Genomic DNA, 25,428 nt, shown 5'->3' on the forward strand with positions numbered 1-25,428 from the left:
GGGACCTTCTGGTCTGGACGGACGGACGGATGGACCGACTGGGACAGTTAGGGCGGGGGCAGGCGAGGACACAGGCTTCCCCGAGGGGCGGGGCGGGGCGGGGCGCGGCCGCTAGAGGGCGCCGAGGCCGCGCGCGAGCCCGTGGGCAGGACTTCGGCGGCGCCGGGCTAGGCGCTGGCTTCGAGGCGCCGCCCTCCCATTGAGGGGGCCAATGGGAAGCGGTCCCGCCCTTCATGTTCCCGCAGGTATGGGCGAGTGGGCCTGTCAGCGGCGCTGTTGGCGCCGTGTGGAGGCCTAGGAGAGAAGGGGAGCCCCCTGAGTTCTCGCTATCAGCGTGGGCTCTGTGGTCCCAGCCGCATCCAAATGCCGTCCTTGGGACTGTGGCGCCCCTTACTGTGCCCCACAACTTTCAAAGTCATCCAAAAGTATTCCCTGGGGTTACACTGAAATATCACCCCCCTGCCGACCCAACTTCACTTCAAGTTTCCAGCACCCCAAATATCGCCCCTAGGCTGAAGTAATCCCTTATCTCAGTCGCCTCAGTTATATGTGAAAACCCATGATTTCTGTCAACCCCCACCCAGGCCTATGGCATTCCTCATGGGACACTAAATCCCTGCCGCGACAGCCCCCTTTGTCACCACTTAAGTCCTGAAAGTCAGTCTCTCCAGTCCAGGGTTCCCCCCCAGGATATCTTTCAAGGTCACCTTTCCACACCCCGGGGAACCTTCTCCACTCAGGTGACTAAGCTGTTGCCTTCCGTAGAACAGCTGGGGCCAGGAAAGGGAGAAGGTGCAGGGACAGTGAATTCAGGTCGACCAACGCCCCTACCCAAAAGGTTGGGACTCCAGAGAGGAGGTGGGAGTGAAACAACACCAGGCCTTCAAGAATGAGGTGGGGGCAGCTTTTATTGAATTGGACAAGAAATGCAACACACAGCAGACTACTCCAAGCTTCTGGCTGCTCCCACCCTGCCCCAGCCCCAGCAGCCTGGGGGAAGTCACTCTGCCTTCCCAGTTGTACCCTAAAAAGAGCCCCATCCCATCTGATAGTGGACAGTTCAACTCTTTCATGCCCTGAGACCACCCAGGGCTGAACAGACCAGCTTGTGTCATTTCTGGGCCATAAGGACCTCAGCTACCACCCCTATACCAGAGGGTGTCATGGTCCTCCCACCCCAAGTTAGGAAGCCTCAGGGCTCAAGGAGGAGGGACTAGGCATTCTCAGGTCAGGCCAGCCTGGTTCAGGAAGCTCAGAGTTGGCATTTAACGGTCTGAGGGCCCGAGGCAGCTTCCTCTTGGGTAACAGACTGCTGGAAAGGTGCAGGCCAGCTGTGGCCCCACCAAGCATGAGAGAGGAGGGGCTGAGGCTCCTGGCCAGGAGGGTCGTCCAGGCGAGGACACAGCTGGCTTCTCTTTCACATGGAAGGGCCACCCACCCATCTGTCCTCCCTGGGAGCCCAGCCTAGCAGGAGGTAGGACTGGGAGGGGGGTCCCCAAGTGCAGAGTTGGGGGAGGGAGCCGGCAGCAGACAGCTGGGTATACACAGCTGGATCCAACCACCCCATCCCAGGCCCCAACTCTCCCCAAGTCCCTCCTCCAGACACAGGCCTGGGTCTGGGTCCTCATCTCCTCCCCCAGGCATCAGCCCACCCAGGGGGCAGGGGCCACAGGCTCCGAGGGGGCTCGACTCCTGTTCCTGCTGAACTGAGCCAGTCTGCACAAATCAACTGTGTTTCAGCTCAGTAGGCACAGGAGGCAGAGCCCGGGGAGACCCGGGCAGCGGTGGGAGAGGAGGCAGGGCAGGAGGAGGTGGGGGCCCCGGGGGCGGAACTTAGCCACTGTGAACATGACTTGGTGTAGACCCTGCTCACAAGCAGCTAAGCCCTGCTCCCCAGGCCAGATGCAGGCGGTGGGGGACCTCTGCCATGCCATCCCCAGGTAGGTCCTTGGCAGTGGTGGTGGCAGCAGTGGTGGCCCCAGAGGCAGGGCTCAGGGTCGGTTGGTAATCCCTGGCAATGTGATTTGTGACAGGCAGCAAATCCCATCCCCAGGAACCCCAGCCGGCCATGGCACAGGGGTGGGGGGGACACCGGGAGGGGCCAGCGGCTGTCACCTAGGAGGGAGAAAGCAAAGGAGGTAATGAGATTTGAGGACATCTGTCTTCCAGTTTCTGCCTGCTGCCACCCTCTGAGACCTTGCAGGAAAGTCTTGTCTCCATGTTTGAAAACAGAACTGGTCACCAAGCTTGAGAGCCCTTCCCCAGCCATACCCTGACTCCCAGGCATGGAAAGGCACAAATGCCTGGCTGGTCCCTTTAGGCCAGGAAGGCTACAGGAACTCCCAGAACTAGGTTTCCTCCACCCCTGCTACTTTTCCCAGCCCCTACCCACCCTCCCCTACCTCCCTACTTTACCTACCCGCCCCCCTACAACGACTAAGCCCTGGGCAGGCTAAATGGGGCCATGGGGAGAGGAAGCTGAGGGGGTGGCGGGCAGGCGGGTGAGGAAGTGATCTCACCCCAGCTGGCGCCACTTCCTAGAAGCCTGAAGGGCAGGAGGAAACCACCAGGACCTCCCCCCATGGCCCGTCTCGTCAGAGGCCAGGTCTCAGCTCCAGCCCCACCAGAGCGGATGCCAGCAGCGGGCTCCCAGTGCTCCCCACAGGCATGCAGGCTCCCTGAGCTCTGGACCCAGGCTTTTGGTGTAAATACCAGCTCACAGTTTCCCAAATGTCCTCCAAACCTCAGTTTCCCCATCTGTAAAATGGATCCAACGGTCCGTGCCAAGTAGCGCAGGTAAGTTTCACCACAGTGTCCCTTGTCAAGTGCCCAGTACCAATACCACAGGCAGAATTTGTGGGGCTTGATGCAAAATGAAAATGAGGCCCCCTGTTCACAAACTAAGAATTTCAAGGTATCAACAGCAGAATATTTAACCAAGCACCAGGTCCTCAAGAGAGGAGGGGGGCTCCGTGAAACTGCCGGGTCAACACACCCATGAAACCAGCTCTGTGTTCAGTAAACAGAAATCTCCGTTACGACGAGAGCCCTGCAGGTGGAAGATCCCAACTCTGGAGCCAACCTGGCAGAAGCTTCCTTGCTGGGTGACATGGGAAAGACACGCAACCTCTCCAGGCCTTTGTTTCCCCATGTGCCAAGCAGAGATGTTCTGGAAAGGCTCTCTCCCTTGAGTGAAAGGATAATTAGGACAGGGCTATGCTATTATCATTTACCAGCCAGTTGCAGGAAAGATGGTAGAAATGAGGACCCCAGCACTCAGATTTAGTGGCACCTACACTCCAGGAAGACAGAGAAAAATGTCCTGCATTTTCCCCACACACACTGTCCACTAACTGTTCCACTGGGCCCTAGTCCAGCCCTGTCCCTCCAGGGTCTGGGGGCACCAACCGGGAGCAGATGAGGCCCTGCAGAGCAGCCAGCCTCTCTGGGCCGCCTCCGGAAGTGAGACAGCACATTCGTGTCCCAGGGACTAGAACGGGAAGGGCGGCCATTTGGCCAGGCTTGTTTCCTGTGGGGTTTCCCCTGCACAGAGCCCCGGGCCAGGGCCAAGGCCACTCCCCGTCCCTACAGGCACAAAAGGCCTGGGTCCCTCGTGGAGGGGTCACTGCCCAGGAGCCTGGGCCCTCGTTACCAATGTCATGCCTCTCAAGCTCAGGGGAGCTGGTGTCCAAGGAGAGCCAACCCCCTGGCAGCTGGAGGTGTGGGGGAAGGGCACGGGTAGAGTGAGAGGAGGGTGGGCCTCCAGGGGGGCCAGGAGAAGCCAAGCAGGCCCCAGACACACCAATGTATATATGTATGCTGGATATGCTCTGCAGACAGGGCGTGTACGCATGAGACATGTGGGCACGAATACTGCCACCCCCCCTCCAACCCAAAGCTCTAAGAATGAATCAGGGGCAGCTTCCGCCGGGGGCGCCACCACCATCACCGCCCCCAAGCCTGGTCCCCAAATACTTTCCACCCTCAGAGAGCAGCTGGGATCGGAAAATACCAAAGGCTGCAGGCCCCGCCCTGCCCGCCGCTGCCGCCTGCCCTCCCGCCTGTCACTAATGCTTTGCCTAATGCGTCCAGACTCTCCACAGAGGCTCCTGGGCCGCCAAGCCAGCCATCAGCCTGGGCAACTCAGCCAAGGGCTGCCTGACCTCCAGCCACCCACCCTGTACCCCAATGCCTTCACCACAACCATCCCAGGAGGCTGGCACTGGGATGGAGGAAGGCAGGGTACTGGCAAGTGGGTGGGCCCCCACTGCCCACCCAGGCTGGGAAGGAAGGGGAGACTCAGGAAGGGGTGAGTAAGTGGAGGACTGAATCATTTGTTATAAATAGGGGAACCATGCAAGTCACATCCCAGCCCCCACTGCACCCAGCCACAACATGCTCCAACTCCTGCCTTAAACCTTAATCCCCTCAGACCAGTCACAGAATTCCCGGGCACTCTAACGCCCCACTGTGAGCCCTAAAGTGAAGGGCACACCCTAGACCATATCCACCTCTGCATTCTTCTCAGTAAGTCCAGGTCTCTGCCCTGGACTGATTTTTGGAGGCCACCGGCTGCCCCATCCTCCTCCTTCCTGTACCCTAATAATTCCCAAGCCAAGCCTCAGGTCCTCTGGTTCCTATTCTCAGGATGTGAATGACCACCGTCCTGGACAATGATGCCAGGGTAAGGCCAAGGGCTCAAGCATCTCAGAAGTCAGGTCCCTTAACACCCAGGTCCCCCAGTCCCAGACCACCCAGGCCCGCTCTGCCCAGGGCCACAGCTCAGTGACCACACCCAGGTTGGCGCCGGCTCCAGCACCCTGGGGCAAGGCGCCGCTGAAGCATGACTCAGCCGTGCCCAGCATGGCGGCGTCCTTCCCTGCCCAAGGATTCTCACACACCCACGCCCACTGCCCTCTGAGTATGCCCTTCCTGGGTGACCAGCTCTGCAAACAGGTCCTTCCCAGGCACACCTCCATGTCCACCCTGGACACCTGATGGCAGGAGGGAAGGTGGCCAGAGTGTGTCCCTAAAGGAATCTGAAGGTGAGGGCCTGTGACAGGGGCAGGGAGCATGCTTCTCTCCACTAGCTACCCATGGGCAGCTACTGCTGCCCATGTGCAGATGGAGAAACTGAGGCCCAGAGGGTGCAGAGCTGGACTCACGTTTCTGCAATAAGTCTAAGGAGAAGCCAGGCAGGACCCTGGTATAAAATGCATCCAAAGTGGGAAAAAGCTGGTCAGCCAACCCAGAGAGGAGCAGGAAGTTTTCTTAAGACCGCCCAACGTTCTGATCAGCATTATTCACCGTAAGCAGAGTCCCCCACCCAGCTTCCTAGGGTGAAGGACAAACTCTGAAAAAGGTCTGAATGTATATCAATGTGCCACCTGAGCCTATGGCAAACAGGTTACCCCATTATACCCATACAATCAGTTACCCTGGGGCTACAGATAGAACAGGGATCTGCCCTGCAGTTGTGGCCTGCACAGAACATCTGGCCTCCACTGGAAACAGGCAACGGTTGGTAAGGGGTCCCTGGGAGGACCCCTGGAGCATCTGTCTCTGCTGTTTCTCTCTAGAGAGCAAGGGTCTTCGGAGACTCCAAGAACAGAACCAGCACAGACAAGCCCAAGTCCCCTGGAAACGCCCTGTCACGCCTGTGCTCCACGTGCCAGCCCCAGGCCAGACTGACAGCTATTTTAGGGTCCCTTCTAGGCCCACAGACAAGGCCTGCCAGTTGGGGTCTTGAAGGAGCTCCTGGAGGACATCCTCCAAGGGCAATGAGCAATGGGTGCCCCTCTGGGCGCCAAGACATTGCTGGCACGAGGCCCCAGGGCCCGTGCCTTCCCAGGACTGCAGCGTGTGAACACACGCACACAAGCTGGCCCCGGGCACTGTGCGTGGGCAAGCGGACAGGGTGTGTCCAACATCACCTCGCCTCTAAGCCTGGGCACCTGTCGGGTACAGCCCTCCAGCTTGGGCTGGCACTGGCAGGGCTGCCAGAGGACACCCCTCATGCCAGAGGTCCCACACCTCCCAGCCTCATCCTTATACACCACCCATCATGGGTGGACAGCTGGTTGGGGAGAGGGCAGGTGATGGGAGCCAAGTGTACCTCCAAAGCATTCAGAAGCCACTGAGTCTGGGCCTGGTTGAATGGGTACAGAGCTAGGGGTTTGGTGGCAGTCAAGTCCAGCCCTGGGGTCAGGGGTCAGTCTGGGGCTAAGGTGGAGGGGTTGGATTTATCCTCCTGCAACCAAAGGGCATGGGACCCCAAAATGCACAGGGCTGGGGAATCAAGCCTCCAGAAATCTCTCAGGCTTGCCCCCTTCCTATGCAACCTTGAATAAGCCCTTCTCTCCTGAGACAGGATAGGAGGAAGAAAGGGGTTCCCCAAGCCCAGGCTGCACTGCTGAGTACCCACCCATTCTCCTCAATGGGAGGCCTTCCCCCATTTGCAGGTTGACATGTCAAGGACTTGAATCAGTTTCCCTCCATCCATTCTGGGTGACACCCCCCCCCCCACTTCCCCAGCTCCATCCCCACCAAAGGCAACCCCAGGGGCCAGGGCACCCGCATATCCACTCCTCTACTCCAACCAGGACACAAGTCCCTGCCCACCTCGACCAGCCCCAGTCCTGTCGGGACCCGCCCTCCTAACCAAGCTCTCCAGAGGCTCCCACGGGAGCAGCGGCTGGGTGGGTCCCAGCGAGACGCGGGGGAAGGGGTAGAGGCTGAGTCACCCGTCCCCCGCTCCGTAGGGGGCGCCCCAGGACTCTGCCGCCAGACCCACCGTCCCCGCGGCCCCCACCACCACCCGCGGCCCGGGGCGGGGCGGCGCCCTTCCCCTAGCAAAGGGTTGGGGGGTCCGCCAAGCGCACCCCCACCCCGCCCACGAGTCCGGCGCGGAAAAGTTGCCGCCGCCGCGGCGCCGCTGCCTCCCTCCTGGGTCCCTCCTGGACTCACCCGCGGGGGAGGGGAGCCGGGCACCCCGGGCTCCGGCCGCGCCCCGGGCCCGGGCGGCGGAGACGCTGGCGGGCAGCGGGCGGAGACACGGGGGGCGGCCGGCGGCCGCGCTCCATCCCACTCACTGGCCGGCCCGCCGCGGGGCTGAAACGCTTTTAAAACCTTCCCGTCTCCTCCCCCCGCCCCCTCGGGCCGGGCAGGGGCGGGCGCGGGGCGGGGCGGGCGCTACCGTCATGTGCCCCCGGAGCCGGTCCGCCCCCACTTTCTCTCTCCGGTCCCCCCAACTCGGTCCGATTCGCAACTCAGGCCCAACTTTCTCCCTCCTTGTCCCGACTCTGCTTGGGCCCCTTACCGGCCCAACTTTCAGTTCGGGGACCTGAACTGCGGGTCCAGTTCCAGTTTTTAAACGAAGGCTCTCCGGGCGAGGGTAGGGCGGGAGCTGGGATCCCAGTCTTCATCACACGCACCCCCGATCCCCTCTTGGCCTAAACCTGCGCCTACGCAGGAAAAGGAAATCCAGGAGGCTGTGGCAAGGAGAAAAGAGATGGGGGGGGGGGCATGGTCACTGTACCAACCCTAGACACTTTGCCACTGGGAGGGCACGGGCATGGGTATTCCAGGAATCCTAAACACTAATCCCACTTCCTCTCCTTGCAGAGCCTTATTCAGCCTCAGGAAGTCCCTCCTTTTATCCCACCCAACCCTCTCCTGCTGCCATTGAATACTTGGTGACCCCGGTGGTCCAGTTCAGGTGATCCCTGAATCCAGGTTCCCTCCCGCTCAGACTTCCCGGCATCCCCGCCCCCCACCCACCCAGGGCATCTGGGAAACTCCCGGCTCCCAGAGTAGCCCCAGGGAGAGAGGCCCTTGCTGGATCCCTCCCTCCTTCCCTGCGTGCCGTGCCGTGTCTGTCCCACCTCATCCTCCCCGACCTCCCCTCCACCGGGAGGAACACGGCGGCATTGTTCCCCAGGACGGGGCCCTGCCTTGGGGCTTGGCTGAGTGCCCAGGTGGGGGGCCGGGAACAAAACCCAGCAAAGGAGGGGCGGTGTACCCTTTGCAGCCAAGCCAGCCTCCTTGGGCATGCCCGGCCACCACTTTGCCCTCTTCAAGAGGACAGGGGCCAATGGTCCCAGACCACCCCCTCCCACTGTTATGCCACAGCTGTATTCTGGGACCCTGAGAACCCCACCTAGACCTGTGTGGGCATTACAGTGGGGGACAGATTTTTCTCACACACCCCCAACATCCCCAACACCCCAAGTCATATAATTGGGACTGGGGCTCAGATTTTTTCACCACCCACCTCCAGGACAGTAAGAGAGTAGCCTACCCTTTGAATAATGCTGGGGGTGGGGGCAGCAATATGCCATGTTGAGGACTAGAAGGGCAGGTTGGATGCCACTGGGTCACTTGCACCACAGAATTCCTCCAGGGCTCCCCATTTCCTCACTTCAGGTCAGCTGGCTCTTACCTAGGGTCTCTGGGATTGAGAGGGGGTGTGTGGGGGAGAGGATGGTGGAGAGGGAGGATACCTCACCTCATGGGGCCCAGACCTGGGGGCTCCTGGGTCTTTCTTCTCTGTGGGCCCCAAGGGGCAGGCCAACCCAGGCTGCAGGATCTGGCAGGTTGGGGCAGAAATACCTGTGGGGCCCCGGGGGAGGATTTGGGGTGGCACAGAATTCCCCAACTCAGGGAGGGGCAAGGAGGTGGGGCACTCACCACATGGCCTCCTGAGCAGCCACAGCCACAAACTGGAGAATGGAATATGCAGGGTCCAGGGTCTCCCTGTGGCAACACACACACACACACACACACACACACACACACACACACACACTGCTTGTCACTCCAGAGTAGAAAGTGACCAAAATTACAACAAATGCTTCATCATGCCAGTTTCCTCTATACCCCTTCCACCCTGGCCTGCCCCTTTTCCACCCCAGAACAAAGCCTCCTAATCATACTCCCCCCTCCGCCCACTATCATTAGGCTAATGAGACACAAATTTAGAGTGAACACCTCTATACTAGTCTATGGAGATACCACCAGTGCCAAGGCCCCCAACCCTGTATGAGCCATTCTCCTGCAAGTGGCTGGCAGGGACCATCCCAGCTCTAGTTCAAGTTTAGAAGGTCCTCCTGATGCCCTCAGCCTTCCCTCTGGATTATCTGACATTTACCCCCACAGGCCCTGGTCCTGTCACCCGGGGACAGTAGCCAGCAGGGATTGGAGGGTGCCAAACTAGCCAACCAATCCTTTGTCATGGGGGTGGGGGCTGTGAGCTGTAGGAGAGGGGGAGACAGAGCAAGGGTGAAGCCAGGTCAAGTGGCACAGGACACACACACCCCCATTTGTTCATTCTTCAAACATTCATCAAGTGCCTGCTGTGTGCCGTGAGCTGTTCTGGGCATGGGGAAGCGGGAGGGGGGCACAGGAGCCACAGCAGAGAACAAGCCAGAAAAATACATGCTTGGAGCTGACATGCTATGGGGAAAACATACAATCAACAGATATATAGATATGGAGACATGTAATGTGTTGAGTGGAATGTTCAGAAGGAGAATGGAAGGGAACAAAGGAACCAAGGAGTGAGGGACTGGAGGCCAGGTCAGAAAAGACCACTCTGGAGAGGGGAGGAGATGATATATGAGTAAAGACTTAAAGACGGTGAGGGAAGAGCCCTATGTAGACATTTGGAGGAAGAGTTCCAAGTGAAGGGAACACCAGTGCAAAGGGCCTGAGGCAGGCATGTGCCTACAGGATTTGAGAAGCAGAAAGGAGAGCAGTGTGACAGAATGGAGAGAGTAACAAAGTAGACGAACTAGTTTCAAATCCTTGCTCCCCAACTTTCTAGCTAGATGTCTTTGGCCAAGTGATCATACTTCTCTGAACCTCAGTTTCTTTGCTGTAAAATGGGACTGAAAATGTACAGTTTGAGATACACAGTGCTGGAGCAAGGTAGAGGGTGAAGAGCATGTGCACACCAGCTACACTCAGTTGGGATGAGAGCTGGGTGAAGAGACCCTGACAGACCCAGCCGCCCTGTAGGTCACCCCAGCTCACATGCAGAGCCGCCTGCCGGGCCCCATGGCAACGCTGCACACAGAGACATCAAACAGGCCCTGCCGAGGAAGTCCAACGTCACTGTGGTTAGGGTGGCCCCTCCCAGCCCAGCCCCTGGCTGGCGGCGGTGCTCCTCCTTGCCTGTCAGGGCCCCTGCCTCCCTTAGCTCTGGCGACAGGCTGTGTTATGGACTGAGCAGGGATCCCATCACCTGCCCCCTCACTAGGACACCAACTACTCCCCACATACGGAGAAGGACATTCATTATATGCGGCCCCAATTCACTGCCACTAATTTCCATTTCACTAGCCCAGACTGGTGTCCAGACCACCAAATAAAACCTTGCCTATCCACCTACAACAGTTCAGAGGGGCCCCAAGGATCTGTGGGAACCCCCAATCAAGTGTTTGAAATCCCTGGGGCAGTGCCCAGGTGTTGCTCAGGGGTACTGGAGGGATGAATCCCACAGGAATAGCCCCCAGGTCTGACCAGCCCCCTCCAGGGGACTGACTCACCACCCCCCCACACACCCCCCAGGACCAGATGACATCAGGGCCTGGCCTGCCACCCTCACTTGGCACAAGGCCAGAATGGGGGTGCCCCAGAGGTGTTCCATCTGACTGCAACCCACCCCTCTCCTGGGGGTCTCCCTCATTATCCCATCCTGCCTGCCCTTTCCCGGGGATTTCGGGCCCCAGCCCCTCTGACGTCACCGAGGGTTGCTATGGCAACTGGCCGAAGTTCCCAAATAAAATTACCGCGGGCGGGTTAAGTTTCCAAGGAGGCGGCCGACGGATAAACAATGGCGGTGGCAGGCGGGTCGTCTCCCCCTCCCATCCTTCACTCCGTTGCGGCTTGGTGGTCGCCGGGGCAAGGAGCAGGGTCTCCTTCCCTGCCCGGGGCCCGAGGTCGTTCGTGAGCACTGAGGGGACTGGCGCACAGATGTGGGACAGCGAGACCACGAACGAAATGAGAGGACGGATGGGGGTGAGGGGAGCATTAGGGAGCGGAGGCCCGGGCGGCGGGGAACAAAGGGGGGACCTGGGTCCTGGGATCTGCCCTCCGCACACCCCGCCTCCCTCGTCCCCGGCCGGCTGCCAGTCCAGCTGTGGCTGCTCCCAGCTGCCAGGCTTCCCACATCTGGCGGGCCGCGCGCTCACTTCCTGTCGCCCCGACTGCCTGGAGGGAGGTAAAAATAACCCTCCCCCTCCCCCTGCTGGCGGGCGCAGACTGTGTGTCCTCCCTGCCTGGAGGAGGGCTAGGCCGAATCGCTGGCGGGGAGAGGGTTCCCCTCCTTGAGGCCACCCCACGTCCCTCCCACAGCGTTGGTGTCCTGGGAGGAGGGCCACAAAGGGGTGGCCCTGATCCCAGACTACGAAGAGGGGTCTGGCGAGTCTCCTGCATTAGGAAGGCCCTTACCTGGGCCTCTAGGAATCGCGGATCCTGTAGTGTCTGAGTCCACTAACCATCCGGTGAAGGAGCCGGTTCTAAGCCGCTGGTGGGATGTAACCAATATGTTCCAATCCCGGGACACCCACTTACTAACCTTATAAACAAGTTACAAAACCTCTCTGGGCCTCAATTTACCTATCTGTAAAATGGGGGTGATAGTAGTACCCATTTCAAAATACATTTGCTCCATCATTGTTTGCTATGTCTTTCCCCCATCCCCAGGGGCCTCTAAGCGTGACCCTCAAGTGCTATTGCCAAATAAAATACAGAACACTCAGTAAATTTGATTTTCAGATAAACAACGAAAACTTTTTTTTTTACATGAGTAAGTCCCATGAAATATTTGGGATATACTTACCCGCCCAAAAAATTATTTGTTAGATACCTGAATTTCAAATTTAAATCAAATTTACTAGGTTTCCTATATTTTTGTTAAATCTGGCAACTGTGTCCTTAAGCCACCATCATCTCAGGCTTAAAAACACTCCATTAGACTTCTCCCTGATCTTCCTATCTCTGGCCTTACTCCTTCCAGCCATTCTCTAGAGAAAGTCAATTAAATCCAATCACATCTTTCCTCTACCATCCATTACAAAGGTCCTCCATGGTCCTTATCAGTCACAAGGCTCTGCTGGTCAGGTCCCAGTTCTCCCAATCCATCTTTCACCTGCAGCTGTGGGTTCCTGAGCATTCTTCACATCTTAAGGCATCACCTTCTCCAGGAAGTTTTCCTTGCCTCCCACCAAGACCCTCTGACTTTAGCCTCTCCAGGGAGCCTATATACTGTTTTCTACTTACTAACCCATTTCAGTGATTGACTCAATCTTTTGAATAAAACAAACATTTCTTAAATAATGCAAAGGCAATCCCTTTCCAAGCAGCCGGTCACTTCTCTGACAGAGACCAGGAAGGGTGCATGTACCACACAGCTATGGTGCTCTGGTTCCCTCCCCACAAGGTCTGGGCCCTTAGACAGCTCTTCATGCAGCAAGCACCCTTAGGGTCGGTGGGCAGCTTGCTGGTGGACTATTATAGGATGCTGTGTATCCAGAATGAGGTGAATCCTTTCCCTGCCCTCAAACAGCATGTCAATCTAAGATGGAACCTGGCAAAGGCTGGAAGGCATAGACTTCAGCTACCTCAACAGGCCCAAGGAACCCCCTTGGGTTATCAGTCATACCCACTCTTCAGACTCCCAAAGATATGACCACCGCCAAGTGGGAACATATACTTGGTTGAAGCTCAGTGCTCTGCCTCCTCTGGCAAAGGACACACGTGACTCAATGTTCCCATCTATAAAATGGGAATAATACCAATGAAAGGGTTATTATGTCAGAGGGCCTATGGTGAATGTTAAATTAATGAGTAGATACACACATGTTTAGTGAAGCTTAGAACACATAATACAAATCAAGTGTTAGCTCCTTTGGTGTGTGTGGGGTGGAGGGCTGATGATGAAATTTTAAAAGCCCCCACACCATCACAGAACGCCTGACCTCCCCTCTCCTAGAGGGCTACTCAAATCCCTCCAGGAAAATGGCTTCCACCCTCAGCTGTAGTCTAGCCCTCTGGGTACATCTCACCTCTCAAAGAATACCCTGCCATTGAGTTGACTTTGGGAGAGACAACCTCTGTCCTTCCCATCTCCACTGGGCCCTCTCCAGCCCTCATCTCCGTGCCCCCCAGGACAGCAGGCGGGATAAAGTCCCGAAGAGGGCACGGCCAAGGGGTGGAGGGGGCCCGAGGCCTTTCCCATCCGGCTGGAGGCTCGAACCCATGCCCCGCAGAGCAGACGGGGATGGCCCACAGAGGCGGTTGCTGGGCAACGCGCTGTTTGTTGGGGGGGCGGGGCCGGCGCGCGCTGTGACTCACAGCGGCGTGATGCTGACGGGCATGGCGCCCGGCAGCCTGGCAGGCGGCCCGGACCGAGCCGGCCCTGGCGGCTGGCGGGGCCCAGCGGTGGGGGCGTCCCAACTCCCAAGTGAGCTCTGGAGGACCGTGGGGAAACATCAGAGCAGACCCCGGCTGCCGGGCTTGGTTCGAATCCCGGGCCAGCCTGTCTGTGACTAAGGCCCTCACGGACTCAATTTACTCCTCTGTGAAATGAAAGCGGCATTGCAGGCTACAGTAACACACCCTGGTGCCGAAGTAGCTGAGATTATTACCCGGTTACAACCCAGGCCACCAGTTTTGTTATGTCCCAACTCTGGACTTTGGACAACTCCATAATAATCTCACAAAGCCTCAGTTTCCCCATTTGTTAAAAGGAGGAGGCAAGAACACCCTACCTCTACCTCTTGGGTGGTTTGAGATTCCTTGCACTGATAGTGAGACCATGCCTGCCACATCTCAGTAGGAGAGGTCTGCCCCCACCCAGGAGGGGAGAGAGACAGGAAATTGTATCCCTGCTTGAAGCCCTGGAAGGAAAGGAGGACAGGACAGGGCCAGTGTCTCTGGAAATGCACAGGCCCAGGGTAGGGTGGCATGAACAGAACATGGCCAGGGAGCCCCCCAGCCCAAGTTGGATCTGGCAGCACCTGCTGTGGGCGGGCAGGAGGGGAGCCTGGGCGTGAGTCACTGCCCAGCAATGAGGGTGAGTCACACAGGGCGGGGTCCCCCAGCACCACCCCCCAGCCGCTCCCACAAAGGGCCTTTGAGAAGATTTCTCCACCCCCCACTCCCAGCCCTTAGGCCCTCTGGAGGGTGGGCTATGGGGCCAAGGCCCTGCTGGGCTGCCCCCTAGAGCCAGACTGGGCCCCAAAGCCTTCAGCCTACTTCCTCCATGTTTTTGAAAAGTCACCATGGGCAGCCCGGAGTACCTAGGGAGGGGGCTTCTAAGTCACCTGAATCATTGGAACACTGCAAAAGGTCACATATGCACAGTGGACAAATTGAGTCAGGCTCTCTGCTAGGGTAGGCAGGCTGGGGTTCTCGGAATGAGGCTTTGGAGAAACTAGAAGAACTGACATTCTTCTGTCTCCCGAGCCTGCCAGTCAGGGAAACCTGTGACTTCTGACAGGAAAAACGGGTGTGGGGGACACATGTGGTCATGTCTCCCTGGCTTACCATTCCTCTCACCTGTCCACTCCTGCTTGCCTCCTGTTCTACCTTTGCTGTGCTTGAACTTGGTGTGGAAGAGACTGCAGAGCCAGGACCAGGGTGAGAAGAGTTTAGAGTCAAGATTAAACATTTTTTCTAACAGTTTATTGAGATTGAGATAAAATTACTCTATTTACTTAAAAGTATACAATGTTTTTAGTATATTCAGTGTTGTGAAATCAACAACTAATTTTAGAGGATTTTTCATCACCCTAAAAGAAACCCAGGACCAATTGGGGAGTCACTCCACTAACCCCTAATCTGTTCTCTGTCACTGTGTATGAATGGACTAATCCCATGTGACTTGTGACTGACTTCATTAACTTTTCAAAGATCATTCATGTTGTAGCATGTACTGCTCTTTTGTTCCTTTTTATCACTAAAGACTGTGGTAGGGATATACTGCATTTTTTCATTGATTCACTGATGGATGGACATTTGGGTGGTTTCCACTTTTTGGCTAATAGGAATAAGTGCTTCTATAAACATTCATGTACACATTTTTGTGAGGTATGTTAAATATCTAATGTGTTTAAAAATCAAAATTAATGTGAAAACTTCATGAGGAACAAAATATCAAGATTTTAAAATAAAGACAGGATTTGACAGAGCTGGCATTAGTGAGAGGTGAGTGAGGTGACAAAATCAGGTCCTGTCTAGACCTGCACTTTTAAATTGTCTTTTATTTTTCTTTATTTTATTTTAATTTTTAAATTATTTTAGGGTCTCCCCAGTGGCGCAGCGGTTGAGCGCTGGGTTGCGAAGCTGCCCGCAGCCTCTGCAGCGACGGTTCGATCCCTGGCCACTGGAGGAGGGTCCCACATGGCGCGCAGACCTCTCCTGCCGCCCGCTGCTCCCCTCAGCAGTGTGCTTCGGTCCTTCTGCCTGCTCTGCTCTCCGCTCTGGCTCTGGTGAATTCTCTCACCCTCCCGCGCTTCTGACTGTACCCAGTGCATGTATAAACAAAACAAACAAACAAATAAATAAATAAAAACATGCCTCTATAAAAAAAAAAAAAAAAAAAAGTATTAAATTATTTTAAAAAGATTTATTTTAGGGGGCCTCCCCGGTGGCACAGCGGTTGAGCACTGGCCTGCAAAGCTGCCCGCAGCCACCGCAGTGCCGGTTCGATCCCCAGCTGCCGGTGAGGGTCCCACATGGCGCGCAGACCTCTCCTGCCGCACCCGCTACTCCCCTCCCTCAGCAGTGTATTTCGTCAGTCTTCCTGTTCTGTTCCCCACTCTGGCTCTGGTGAATTCTCTCACCCTCCCGTGCTTCTGACTGTACCCAGTGCTTGTATAAGTAAATAAATTAATTTTAAAAAAAGATTTATTTTAGGGCCTCCCCAGCGGCACAGCGGGTTGAGCACCACGCTGTGAAACTGTTCGCAGCCTCAGCAGTGCGGGTTCGATCCTGGCCAGCCGGGGAGAATCCCACATGGCGCAACAAACCTCTCCTGTCATGCCCACTGCTCCCCTCAGCAGTGTACTTCTGTTGTCTGCCTGTTCTGCTCCCTGCTCTGTCTCTGGTGAATCCTCTCACCCTCCCCCGCCTCTGGCCTGTACCCCAGCTCTTGTATAAAAATAAATAAATCTTTAAAAAAAAAACGATTTATTTTATTTATGCATACAAGAACTAAGGTGTAATGAAGGGGGTGAGAGGATTCACCAGAGACAAAGTGGGGAGCAGCACAGGCAGATGTACTGAAATACACTGCTGAGGGGGATTAGCTGGTGAAACAGGAGAGGTCTGCTGCACCATGTGGGTCAGCTCCCAGGTTGGGATCCAACTCATGCTGAGACTTTAACCCCCACATATTTTTTTAAAGAATGTGTGACAGATGGTGGAGCAAGGGGTTAAGCACAGCACTATGAAGCTGTCCTCAGCCTCTGCAACACAAGTTCGATCCCTGGCTGGCCAGGGAGCCACCCACATGGTGCAGCAGACCTCTCCTGACTCTCCCGCTGCTCCCCTCAGCAGTGTATTTCACTCAAGTCTGCCTGTTCTGTTCCCCGCTCTGTCTGGCGAATCTTCTCACCCACTGCCCCTCTGGCCTGTACCCCGGTTTTTGTATGCATAAATAAATAAATAAATCTTTTTAAATATAATAAAGAATGTGACAGGGCCTCCCTGGAGGCTCAAGGGGTTAAGCACAGCACTGTGAAGCTATCCACAGCTTCTGCAGCATGAGTTCAATCCCTGGCCTGCCAGGGAGCTACCCACATGGTGCAGCAGACCTCTCCTATCTTGTCCGCTGCTCCCCTTAGCAGTGCATTTCAGTCAGTCTGCCTGTTCTGTTCCCCACTCTTTCTCTGGTGAATCCTCTCACCACCCCCTCCCCCTGCACCTCTGGCCTATACCCAAGTTCTTGTATGCATAAATAAATAAATCTTTTTTTTTTAAAAAGAATGTGACAAATGTCACTTATGATTTTCATCTTTTTTTTTTTAAAGATTTATTTATTTATTTGTTTGTTTATTTATTTATTTATTTATTTTTACAAGCACTGGGTACAGTCAGAAGCACGGGAGGGTGAGAGAATTCACCAGAGCCAGAGCGGGGAACCGAACAGACAGACTGAAGAAATACATTGCTGAGGGGAGCAGCGGGCACGGCGGGAGAGGTCTGTCATGCCATGTGGGACCCTCGCAGTAGCCGGGGACGGAACTGGTGCTGCAGAGGCTGCGGGCAGCTTTGCAGCCCCGCGCTCAAGCGCTGTACCACCAGGGGAGGCCCTGATTTTCATCTTGATGACATGTTGAAATTATACTATTTTGGGTATATTGGGTTAAATCCATCCAATATATTATTACCATTCATTTCACCTGTTTCATTTTACTTTTTTAAATGCAGGTAATGAAAAAATATTACATTGTACAAGGTGGCTGGAACTTGTGATTCTCCCTGTATTTCTATTGGAAGGTACTGCACTGGTATTGCTATCACTTTTCCCTTCCCTTCCAATTGCTTCTCAAGCAGCTACCTAATCACAACACTGACCCCAAATCTGCAAGTCCGGCCACTTTTCCCAGTTGTCACTGTCCTCGACCTCTTTATAACATCTGTCACTTTTTAAAAAAAATTTATGCATACAAGAACTGGGGTACAGGCCAGAGGTATTGGGGATGACAGAGTGGGGAACAGAACAGGTGGATTGACTGAAATACACTGCTGAGGGGAGCAGCGTGCCAGTCAGGAGAGGTCTGTTGTGCCATGTGGGTAGCTCCCTGGCCGGGGATCAAATTTGTGTTGCAGTGGCAGCTGATACCTTCATAGGTTGCATCTTACCCCTTGGGCCACCAGGGAGGCCCCAACATCTGTCACTTTTACCCACTTCTTCCTTGGCTTGAAGACACATTCTCCTGGTGTCCCTCTTCCTTCTTCTACTTCTTTGTAAATATTTCTTAAATGCTATCCTCCCTGGGCATTGCTTGGTCACCATGTATTGATGACCTTCTCTCCAAATATGGCCTTCTGGGTGTCCCTCAGATGCCTCCTCCACCCTCCTCTTTGGGTCATCGGTCTCCACACTTGTTTTACATCTAAGACCTGTTGGCTCCACTTCCTGAAACCTGTCATAGCCACCTGTCTCCCAGATCTCTGTCCTAATCCAAAACAAAGTTGTCCTCACCTGGACAACCACACTGGTGTGCCCATTGGCCCTCTGCTTCCCCCTTGTCCCCTTTGCTATGTGTATGGCCTGGGGCATGTGACTGCTTGTTCTTGCTTTAAACCTCCCAAGGACTCTGCTAGATGGTGATTCAGGCAGCAGTTATGCAACTGTATGTATTTGTCCAAATGTATAGAACTGTATAAAGGCTGGACTTTACTCTGTGAAAAGTATGTCTTAGCTCTCTGACTGCCTGTGATTATGCAGGTGACTCTCTTTTCCTAATAAATCTGTCCTTTTGCAGTGTAAAAAAAAAAAAAGTATGCCTTACTAAATCTGCTTAAAAGTAAAACTCCTGGTGCCGGCCAGCGGTGGCCGCGCGGGTGTTTGGCGGGGACGTGGGGCTGGTGGCCGTGGCCTCTGGTCTGGGATGAGCCGTGCTCTCGGTGGAGGCAGGAGAGCTAAGCTGGAGCCATGGCCAGTACTATGGTAGCAGTTGGATTGACCATTGCTGCTGCAGGATTTGCAGGCCGCTATGTTTTGCAAGCCATGAAGCATATGGAGCCTCAAGTAAAACAAGTTTTTCAAAGCCTACCAAAATCTGCTTTCAGTGGTGGCTATTACAGAGGTGGATTTGAACCAAAAATGACAAAACAGGAAGCAGCATTAATATTAGGTGTAAGTCCTACTGCCAATAAAGGAAAAATAAGAGATGCTCATCGATGAATTATGCTTTTAAATCACCCAGACAAGGGAGGATCTCCTTATATAGCAGCCAAAATCAATGAAGCTAAAGATTTACTAGAAGGTCAAGCCAAAAAATGAAGTAAATGTTACGATGAATTTTAAGTTTTTAGCAGTTTATGTATAAGTACCAACTTTTTAATAAAATGCTTCAAAGCTATAAATCTTAAAAATGATTTAGCATAAACTAAAAGCCTTTGGATAAGATTTTTTTGTTCAAATGAGCCCTATATGAGGGCTTTAGATCATTGTAAGTAACTGATGCAAATGTAAATCAGGCTATTTGTAAATCATAAAATTTGGAGATTAATACTCAGTAATGGATAAACAAATGCGATTTGAATAACAATACTGTTCATTACTCATTAAATTTTGTACCTACTTGAAGGCACAGTGAACATTAAAAAAAAAAGTAAAACTCCTCCAAAATCTCTCTATCCTATTTTTTTTAACATTTATTTATTTATGCATACAAGAGCTGGGGTGCAGGCCAGAGATGCAGGAAGTGAAAGGATTCACCAGAGACAGAGTAAGGAGCAGAACAGGCAGATCTACTGAAATACACTGCTGAGGGGAGCTGTGGGCGAGACAGGAGAGGTCATCTGTGCCATGTGGGTCACCTCCCTGGCCGGGCATTAAACTCATGCTGCAGTGGCTGCTGATAGCTTCATAGAGCTGCGTCTTAACCCCTTGTGCCACCAGGGAAGCCCTCTCTGCCTTATTTAAATTTATTGTTTTTAATGAATTTTTTCCCTTTTTTTAATGTTGTGGGATTTTTTTTTTTGCATAGAACTGGGGTGTAGGCCAGAGGGTACTGGGGGTGAGAGTATTCACCAGAGATAGAGTGGGGAACAGAATAGGCAGATTTACTGAGATACACTGCTAAGGGGAGCAGCAGGAGAGAAAGGAGAGGTCTGCTGTGCCATTTATGGGTTACCTCCCTGACAAGGGATCAATAACCCCTAGGCTACTTGGGAGGTCCCATCCCTGTCTTATTTAAATCCCAACTCCTCACCAGCCATCAAGACCTGGTATGAACTCACCTCTTCCAGAAGCTTTTCCTGGTTGTAACCACTCCTCCAGACTGAGCCCCAAGCCCTCCCTGCACTTATTCCCTTGTGCTTCCAACTCTCAGTACTGAAAGCTTTCCACTGTAACTGACTATGTAACTGTCCTGACAAATGGCAGGCATATCTATTTCATTCCCCAGCGTGATCCAGGAACATGGTAGATATCAGCAGATATTGTCTGAGACTCTGGCCTCTCAGTGCCACCAGGGTGATCAATACAAAGCTTCCCGCCCTGGGAGAGGGGACAGGAGACATACAACAAACTTGTGTAGTCAACACATAGTGTATTCAAAGGTGACAGGGCAAAGGAAAAATAGAGCAGAATAAAGCAATGAGGTGCAATTTCAAAAGGGGGGGGGGAGAGAAGGTATCACTGAGGAAGTGATATTTGAGCAGAGATCTGAAGGTGTAGAAAAAAGTTATGTGGCTATCTGGAGAAGAGTTCCTGATAGAGGGAACAGTCAGTGCAAAGGCCCTGAGGTTGTGCTTGGTGTGTTTGAGGAACAGTGAAGAGGCCCCTTTAGCTGGGTCAAAGTGAGCAAATGAGGGAAAAGGATGGAGAGTGCAAAGTCTAGAGGGCTGTGGGGAGGACATGGGGTTTTGCTCTGAGTGAAACAGGAGCCATAAAGGGTCCAGGGCAAGGGAGACTTGATCTGATTAGGGTGCTCACTGGCGCCCTCTGGTGGTAGTAATGGGAACAGACTGTGTGAGGTTGGAGCAGGGAGAGCAAGGAGGTGGGTACTGAACTGGTCCAGGGACTGGACATGGAAGGTGGGTAAGATTTCAGATGCTTTTAGAGAGCACAGTAACTGAATTTGTGCATATTAGTAAAGGCTTTGGCCCAAGGATCTGCCAAATGATGGAGCTGCCATTTCCGGAGGTGGGAAAGATGACTGGAGAAGCTGGTTTGTTTGTGGTCAAGGGAAGGAGCTCCCTGCCCAGAGCCTCATCCAGGCACTGGAGTGCCCCTGCGCAGACTCCCAGTGGGTGCAGAGGAGTGCATCCTCCCAGTCCGGGCTTTGCGTTCTCCTGAATGTTCAAGCTACACAAACATCTGGGCACTTACAAGCTCCCATATACTGTGTACAATGGCACCCAGTTATACACACCCATTACCATGGCCTCAGGAGTCTCTGGGGGCTGGGGCTTAGGGTTCAGGAAACTGAGAAGAACATTCTGGTTCACACACCCACCAACCTCCCTCTGGATCCCTGAGGAGACCCTGGAGGGGACATGGGGCTGGAATCTCTTGAGAAGTTCAGAAGAGTCCCTGCTGAGTCATAGCCCTGGGTCCCCTATGAGTCAGCACTGCCTGGGGCCCCAGGAACTGGGGACTGGGGTGGGGTGGGGTGGGCAGTTCCCACGATCCTGGTCTTGAAGTAACAAGGCCTTTCCAACACAGTGGGGCTCCCCTCACTGCCCCTCACTGCCCCTCCTATCCTGTTCTGGGCTTAGGGGATATTCAGAGGACTCTATGGGGGGAGAGTGGGGGTGGGGGCAGAGACTGACCGTTGGGCTGGGTTGCAGGAATCCTCTCTCCTGGTCTGACGCAGTTCAGAAATGCAGAAGCTGCTGGCCCAGTCAATGTGTTACAGTAAGGAGCAGTCCAGTTAGAGCTAGACTTTAAAAGGGACCACGTGTATGAGAGGCATTTGTGGAGACACCAGTTCCACCAGGTTTTATTTAAGAAGTGTTCTTTTCATCTGGGTCCTCTGCATTTTTGCAGTTGAGGTTCCTGCCTGGCATGAGGGCAGGGGACAGGGTGTTCAGCCAGAGTCCTCAGGAGTTGGGGGGAAAATACATAAGAGAGTTTAGAGACTGGCTGCCCCCATAGCAAGATGGGCTCTGGAGTCTGCTGCCCTCTGCTGGTAGCTGTGGGCAGCTCAGCGGGTAGGAAAGTGGATTTTTCTGTCCAAGGAAGGAGATGGGAAAAGCCTGGCACAGATTCTAGCTCTGCTGCTTCTGCCTTGTGCACCTTGGGCAAGGGGCAGCTCCTTGTGGGCCTCAGTTACCCATCTGTGAAAAGGACATAAATAATTTCTTTGGCTTTCTAGAAGGTGTCTGATGGTTAGGAAAGAATGAAAGGATGAATGAATGTTTTATATTCCAGGAACCCCCACCACCACCTTTTCAGTTAGAAGGGAGAGCACAGGGGGCCTCCCCGGTGGCGCAGCGGTTGAGCGCTGGGTTGCGAAGCTGCCCACAGCCTCTGTGGCGCCGGTTCGATCCCCGGCTGCTCACGGCCCGCAGACCTCTCCTGCCGCCCGCTGCTCCCCTCAGCAGTGTACCTCGGTCCTTCTGCCTGCTCTGCTCCCCGCTCTGGCTCTGGTGAATTCTCTCACCCTCCCGCGCTTCTGACTGTACACAGTGCATGTATAACAAACAAACAAACAAAAAAACAAAATAAATAAATGAATAAATAAAAAAAAAAACCATGTTGGATAGAAGGGAGAGCACAGAAGAGACACAACAAAGCTGACCTCACTCTGGAGGCCCAATTACTATTTACTCCTATCTTCTTCCTTGCATACCCTACTTCTGGGAATTACCCCTCATTTGGGGTGAGTTAGGTATAGAGTAGGTTCCCAGCAGTCTCTGAGGGACCTGGGGACCTCTACCCTCTGGGCCCATTGGAATTTGGCTTTCTGGGTTGAGACCAGAAGGTGTGAGGAAGGAGGATGTCAAGGAGAAATTGAAATAGGGGTGTGTATGTGTGGGTGCAGTATGTCCAGGTGGAGATGGGTCATGGCCCAATAAGGGTTAAGGCTTGGGCTGGTAGGGGGCTCAAAAGGTTTCTTCAGTCCCCTCTGGGTGAGGTGGGGCTGATAAATAAACAGAATGAGAAATCTGTTGGCTTAGCCCCTGCCAATGGGAGGCTGGCTGGTGCTACATCTGCCCTAGCATGACCTCCTTCCACCAGCCTCCATGACAGAACCACACTTGGCAAAGATGCCGTGTGTGGGTATGGGCCGGAGTGGGGGGTACATAGTGGGATCTGTGTGTGATGTGTGTATCCTAGGAGAGTCTTAGCCAGTATACGATTCCTGCTCTATGTGTGTGGGTGAGTGGGTGTGTGAGAGAGAAAGAAAGAGAGAAGAGAGAGAGACAATACGGGGGGTCCTTGGAAGCATCTCTGAGAGATCAGGGGACCTGCAGCCTGTGTACAACTTTCAGGTCTAGCTCACATGTGAGACCTGTGTATGTGCCTACACCAGATGGCCCCACACACATATCCTCAAGTGTCCCTGTGTATTGTGTGTGCACCCAGTGTGAAACCTCTGCGGCTCTGGGGCTTGCCTGGGTGTTTTGTGGGTATTGGATATAGGCATGGCAGTGTACCTCTTCCCTTTGTACATGAGTAGGTGTGCATATTGTGTGTCTGTGAACTTTGTGTGTCTGTGTATGCCCAAGACTGTGTGTGACTATGTCAACGAGGGTGTTTCTGTCCTAGGTATATGTGCGCTGTGTTGGGTTTTATGTGTCAGGATTTTCCCATGGCTGTGCGCCTCATAGGTGGGGAGTGTGTGGGTCCTGCGTGTATCCAGGTGTGTCTGTGTTGTGTGTGCCCTTGTGTGCTCACCCCTGAGACTTCTGTCTGTGTAGATCGTCTCAGGTCCTTCTTCCTGTGCATGCCACGTGTCTGTATCTTGCATGTATCTGTGCACCCCTGGGTCCATCTGCGTGTAGTTGATTTTGGATCTCCTCGTGGGGCAGCACGCCAGTGCCTCTGCATGTCCCACCACTCTCTGGGATGGGAATGTGTCCCCAAGCCTCTTGCACAGCCTCCCCTGTGTTTGCGGTCCAGGTGCCTTTGTGCGCGTGTGTCCTCTTGGCCTTTGAGGTCTGTGCGGGTCTGGACCCCTGCGAATGCCCGTTCCTACCTCCGTTCCCCTTATCCTCCGCGCGGCCCGGGGAGCTGAGTCCAGGCGCCCCACCGGCATCCCGGATTGCGTCCCGGTGCGCCTGGCAGGCGGCCTGGGGCGCGCACAGCCGCGGCTGGACCCACCGCCCGGCGCGGCGCGGGGAGGAGGGGGGGCGGCGGCTGGGAGCGCGGGCACGTCACCGAGACAGACTGGCGGGCGGGCGGGAGGCGGCGGCCGCGGGTTCGAGCCGGCGCCGGAGCCCCAAGGCCCCCTCCCCCTGCCCGTGGCCTGGGGAGCCCCCGCCCTGCCCCGGAGCCGCCGAAGTGCAATTTCCCGTGCCGGCGCCTGGGCTCCGGGGGCTTTTCCGGGCGGGTTTTGGAAAGAAGAGGGGGAGCGCGGCGGCGGCCCAAGAAGAGGTGAGCGCGGGCGCCGGGCGGGCCGGGGGCTGCCCGCGGGGAGGGGGCGCGGAGGGGCGGGGCGGCGGCGGGTTCCCGCTGCAGCCCCCTCGCGCACCTGCTCGGGGCCGGGGGCGGGCGCCCCGGCCTCTGCCGCCCGGCCCTCCATTGTTGCGGCGGCTGGGAAGGGGGGCGGGGAGGCCCCGGCGGCATCTCTGCGTCTAGCCTTCTGCGAGAAGGGGCGCCGAGAAGACCAGCCCCCCTAAGGGGAAGGTCCTGAAGTCCGCGGGCCGAGGCCGCCTGGGGAGAGGAGGGAGGGAGATGGGCCGAGATGCCCCTGCGGGGCGGAGATGCTGCGGGGCACGAAGGGGCAGCGGTGTTCCGGTCGTCTGACACCTGACCGCCGGGAGGCCCGGGACAGGGCGGCGGCGAGCTTTGTTCTTGGGGGCGCAGAGCGGAGGGGCACCTCGGATCCCCAGGGCTGGGAGAGGCCCGGCCCGGCGCGCGGTGGGGAAGGCTTCCCTGGCCAAGTTCACGGGCGCGCGGGCCTGTGCGGGCCCTGCGGAGCCGGATCCCGGCCGGGGCCGCGCTCGGGCCTGCCTGCTGCCGTGGGCCCAGGGCTGCCGCGGCGCTGTCCGCAGGAGTCCCGGCGCCCTCCGTCTGTCATTACCGACGGCGGCTGCAGGGTATTTTCTGGGGCCAAGGTTTACACACAGGAACACGCCCTCCAAAACTGGCCATGAAAAGAAAAAATGGCCCCGAGTCCCACTGCTGGGGAGCCCCTTTAAAGGAGCCTTTCAAGAGGATCTGCTCTGAGGGCATGCTGGGGGCAAGAAGGGATGGAGAAGACCCCTTATGGACAAATAGGAACTGAGAAGTAAGCCCACATACACTTCACTCCATTCCAGTTTCCCTCATTTCTTTCCTTCCAATTCCTCATTGCCCTGGAGTGCTCATAGATACAGAGGCACAATTAATATTGTTGAAGTGATGGTAAGATCCCCGATGTACATACTCTAAGACATACATCATCCTCATTATTACTAGCATCACCTGCAAGAATGTTGATATACCCAAGCACACACACACAGTCACCCACAATAACACTGCCACGTGGGCACACATATCTCTTAGACAATCAGGGCTGCCACTCATAAACACTG

The 25,428-nt window shown here is 55.1% G+C and overlaps 1 pseudogene; it reads left to right on the top strand.

The window, feature by feature from the left end:
• Window positions 1–18,655: 18,655 nt before the first annotated feature.
• On the top strand, window positions 18,656–19,024 carry LOC119240006 (mitochondrial import inner membrane translocase subunit TIM14-like; annotated as a pseudogene).
• Window positions 19,025–25,428: the final 6,404 nt, after the last annotated feature.

Source organism: Talpa occidentalis, unplaced genomic scaffold (genome assembly GCF_014898055.3).
Source record: "Talpa occidentalis isolate TD23 unplaced genomic scaffold, MPIMG_talOcc4v2.1 talOcc4.12, whole genome shotgun sequence".
NCBI lineage: Eukaryota > Metazoa > Chordata > Mammalia > Eulipotyphla > Talpidae > Talpa > Talpa occidentalis.